This window comes from Octodon degus, unplaced genomic scaffold, assembly GCF_000260255.1.
Source record: "Octodon degus isolate 3935 unplaced genomic scaffold, OctDeg1.0 scaffold00044, whole genome shotgun sequence".
In the NCBI taxonomy this organism is placed as follows: domain Eukaryota; kingdom Metazoa; phylum Chordata; class Mammalia; order Rodentia; family Octodontidae; genus Octodon; species Octodon degus.
This window is the reverse complement of record NW_004524620.1, coordinates 7314766-7319677: the sequence shown is the minus strand read 5'-3', so window position 1 is coordinate 7319677 and position 4912 is coordinate 7314766. Positions and strand designations below refer to the sequence as shown.

Sequence of the window (4912 nt, the reverse complement as noted above, 5' to 3'; positions counted from 1 at the left end):
GGATAGTTTAACATATGCAAATCAGTAAATATAATTCACCACATAATAGAAGCAGGGACAAAAATCATATGATCAAAACCAATTGAGAAATAGATGCAGAAAATGCATTTGACAAAATTCAGCATTCATTCATGACAGAAAAACCTACAGAAAATATGAATAAAATGTCTTAATCTGATAACAGTCATCTATAACGACTTATGGAAAAGATCACACATAACAGAAAATAACTGAAAGCTTTCCCTCTAAAATAAGAAATAAGACAATGATGTCCTCTATCATCACTTTTTTCATAGTTCTCAAAATAATAGCTAGATCAACTAGATAAAAGAAAGAAATAAAAGTGTTGTGTACAGGAAAGAAGTCAAATCTTCATTGTTTGCAGATAACATGATCCTCTACACAGGATATCATAAAACCTCCACCAGAGAACTCCTAGAACTAATAAACAAATTTAGCAGTATAACACAATATAAAGTCAACACTCAAAAAACAACAGTAGTGTTACACACAAATAACAAACTCAAAGGAAAATAATACCTTTCATAATAGTATACAGAAAAATGAAATGCTTAATAATTAACCTAATCAAGAAAATAAAAAATATCTACAATAAAAGCTATAGTACTCTGAAAAGAAAATCAAAGAGGATAGCAGAAATGGAAAGATAGCCCCTGCTCCTGACTATGCAGAACCAAAATAATTAAAATGGACATATTTCCAAAACTTTTATATAGATTTAATGCAAATCCAATCAAAATACCAATAGTATTTCTTCCAGAAAGAGAGAAAGCAATCCTAAAATTCACATGGAATGAGAAGTGACCTAGAAGAACAAAAGCAACAAGTAAAAGGCAGGAGACATCACAGACTTCAAGTTATCACACAAAGCTATAGTGATCAAAGCAGCATGGCATTTGTGAAAGAAAAAAAAGACTTGTGGGTAAATGAAACAGAATAGAACAAAAAAACAACTTCAAGCCTTCTGAGTTACTCTATCTTTGACACAGGATCCCAATCACATTGCTGGATGAAAGATAACCTCTCTAACAAATGGCAGTGGGAAAACTGGTTATCTGCAAGGCAAAGATTGCCCTTAAACCCATATTTCTCACCATACACTAAAGTTAAATTGATCAAATACTTCAAAATTAGAACAGAAACACATATTCTAATGGAAGACAAAATATGTAAAACCCTCAAAGACATAGGCATAGGAAAAGATTTTCCAAATAAAACCCCGTTCCACAAGAAATAATATTAAGCATCAACAAATGCAATCATGTTAAATTAAATAGCTTTTGCATGGCAAAGGAAACCACCAACAAAGTGAAAAGACTATCTCCAGAATGGGAAATGAATAAAGAAATGCACGAGAATGAATAAAGAAACACACATGAATGAATAAAAAAACGTGGTGTTTGTACACAACGAGGACTACTCTGCCATAAAGAAAGATAAACTTGAGACATTTGTTGAAAAACGAATTAGTCTTGAGTTTTTTCAGGAAAAGTAAATCAAGTACACAAGGCTGAATATCATATGGTTTTCATATAAGGAAACCTGTGTTAGACATAAATCCAAAATATTTTTATTTCAAAATGAAACAGGGCTCCTGGCTCCGTGTAGGCCTCTGAGGAGGAGAATCCAGTGTGTATCTGAATCATCAGGACTGCCGCCATGGCGGTGGGCAAGAGCATCAAGATGCTGAGCGCACGGACTACAGGAAGAGGTACGTCCTGCAAGACGGCCGGCCTTCATGGGCACCTTCCAGGCTTTCAATGAGCATGTGAGCTTGATCCTCTGTGACTGTGATGAGTTCACGAAGATCAAGTCAAAGAACTCTAAGCAAGCAGAAAGGGAAGAGAACCGAGCCCTCGGTCCGGTGCTGCTGCGAGGGCAGAACCTCGTCTCTATGATAGTGGAAGGACCTCCTCCCAAAGACACTGGCATTGCCAGAGTGCCACTTGCTGGAGCTGAGGGCAGCCCAGGGATAGGTAGGGCTAAAGGTAGGGGAACCCCAGCTGTTGTTCCCATGTCACAGGCTCCTTCAGGACTCCCTGGGCCAGGGTGTGGGGTTGGTGGGCCATCCCAACAGGGGATGACCCCAAAAGGAACGGGCACTGTTGTGGCTGCTGCAGCTGCTGCCACAGCTAGTATTGCAGGGGCCCCGACCCAGTACCCACCTGGCCGTGGGAGTCCTCCTCCACCTATGGGCTGAGGCTCACCCCCTCCAGGAATGATGAGCCCTTCTCCTGGCATGCGACCACACATGCGTCCCCCAGTGGGAATCCCTTCTGGACAAGGGACTCCTATGGGTATGCCCCCTCCAAGGATGTGGCCCCCTCCCCCAGGCATGTGAGGCCTTCTTTAACCTTGGCCAGAGTTATGGAAGTAGCTCCACGGAAGCGTGGACCCAATTCCCCAGGGCCACGGTTCCACAGACCTGTTTGTTTGTTATGCTGTTGTTCTCGGAGTCTCATCAGATTGTCTGGTTTCCCTTCCAGGGTCCCCTCCCCTAGGAATGTGCCCACCAAGGCCCTAGACTCATCTTGAGCCTGCTCCCTGCCTGTTTCCTGTGAGACTGTACATGGTCCTTTCCTTTCCTTGTGGCCTATGAAACTGGTTTATAATAAACTCTTTTAAGAGAAAAAAAATGATACAGCAGATATTAACACAAAGCTTTTTAAAGACAAGCTAGCTGGGGCTGGTGAGATGGCTCAGTGGTCTAAAGCACCCACTTAGAACAAGCTAAGCTTAAGCAAAACACAGGGACCACGGTTCAATCCCCCAGCACCACATGCCAGCCAGCCCCGCCCCCTGGTGGGCTGAGCTGGCCACACACACTAAATAAATAAATAAATTTAAAAAAATAAATAAATAAATAAATAAAGACAAGCTAGCTGTTACAGTTGGTGCCTAGATGTCTTCCCAAAGCCTCATGCAGTCATAGGATGACTTCTAGAGTTTGTGATTAATTCATGAGCCAATGCTGAGATTACGGGTGTGAGTGCTGCTCCCGGCCCGGGCCAGACAGCTTGAATGCAACATAAGGGCAAGAGGCTGGCCTCCGCCGCTGCCTCTCTCTTTTGCTCTTGCTGTTTTGCTGTCGTCCACCACCATGAGCTGCTTCCCTCTGCCATGTGCCACTTTACCTGGAGCCAACTGAGTGCAGACTGAAGCCTCCACAAATAAACCTTTCCTTCCTTAATTCCGAGTGTCCAGTATGTTGTCTCAGCAATGAGAGAAAAATAACCCAGACACTAGCAGTATAGATGAAACAAGTTAGCATGTGTATTAAAATATTTTTAAATCAATACAATATGTAATTTGAAAAAATATTTGAACTTCTTACTTATTCATCTTTCCTTTATGTTTCTTTTTATTTGTATGTCTACATATGTTTTGTATTTCTCGTAGAAGAGAAACTGTGATATCTGAGCTTGTGTGTTTGACTTAGACCACTTAATTTTATGTTTTCAAGTTTCATCCATCTACCCAGGGATGCCGCAAGTTTATCTTTATGGCAGTGGTACTCTACTTTGTATAAGTAGCATATTTTCTTTATCCATTCATGTGTCAGTAGACATAAACACTATTTCCAAAATTTCTTTCTCCTATCTAGTTGTTATATCTAGGGCTTCTGGTCTTAGCTTGAATAGAAGTAGCTATACTGGACATCCTTGTTTATTTCTGATAACAAAGGAAAAGACTTCATCTGATCAGCACTGATTATCAAGTTGTGGGCATATATAAATGGCATTGCTTTCTTTTTTGTGTGTGGTTGGCTCAGCCCGCCCTGGCAGGGCTGGCACGGCATGTGATGTTGGGGATTGAACTGCAGTCCCTGCGCTTGCCTAAGCTTGCCTAAGTGGGCCCTGTAGTCTGCTGAGCTATCTCGCCAGCCCCTTCTATGGCATTTCTGTTTGGGAAAGTAGTTGGACTTATTTGTCTTTTACTTTGCTCTTTATTTGTATCTCTCTCTATATTTTGTATTGCTCATATAAGAGAAACCATGTGATGTTTGAGCTTGTATGTTTGACTTATTTTGCTTAGTGCTGTTTTCCAGTCGCATCCATCTATCCACAGATGCCTCAAGCTTGCTTTTCTTTATGACACAGGACTCTATCGTGTATAACAACATACACAATTTTGTACCTACTTTTTTTTTGTGGAACTGGGAATTGAACTCAGGCCCTTGAGCTTGCCAGGGAAGTGCTTACTCTACTGAGCCATCTCCCCGGCCCCATGTACCTACTTTATACATCTCCTTATGCCTACTTCATTAAGTGATTTTTATTATGAAGAAATGTTGAATTTTGTCACCTGCTTTTACTTTTTTAAAATTTTATTATTATTATTTAATGGTTTTGGTTGTTGCAGGGTCTCACTATGCAGCTCGGACTCATGGTGGTCCTCCTGCTTTCAGCATCTCCAGAGCGGGGATTATAGGCATGTGCCAATATACCCGGACTCTGGACGGCTCGGCCCACCCTAGAACAGGGCTGGCGCAGCCATTGGTGCTGAGGATCATACCATGGTCCCTGAGCTTGCCTAAGCTTGCCTAAGCAGGTGCTTTAGTCTGCTGAGCTATCTCACCAGCCCCAAAATATGGCACACTTCACAAATTTGCATGTCATCCTTGCACAGGGGCCATGCTAATCTTCTCTGTATCATTCCAATTTTAGTAAATGTGCTGCCAAAGCAAGCACTTTCTACACCTACTGAGATAGCAATTGTTATGGTTTGTGTCTAGGTGTCCCCCTAAAGCCTCATGCAGCCACTGGGGCAGGCTTCTAGCATTTCTGATTAATTCACAGTCCAATGCTGGGATTATGGATTTGAGTGTAACACCCACCTTGTGATGGACAGCCTGCACACAATGTAAGAGGCTTGTGAGATGGGCTTGCTG

At 41.9% G+C, this 4912-nt stretch overlaps 1 non-coding gene and 1 pseudogene across 1 annotated transcript; one reads left to right on the top strand and one right to left on the bottom strand.

Moving 5' to 3' along the window:
• Nucleotides 1-1680: 1680 nt before the first annotated feature.
• LOC101589926 lies at nt 1681-2374 on the top strand (annotated as a pseudogene).
• A 2231-nt stretch (nt 2375-4605) lies between these two features.
• Nucleotides 4606-4712, bottom strand: LOC111816932. The gene has a single exon (XR_002821239.1). It is a non-coding gene; the product is annotated as a U6 spliceosomal RNA (small nuclear RNA).
• Between the last annotated feature and the right edge of the window lie 200 nt (nt 4713-4912).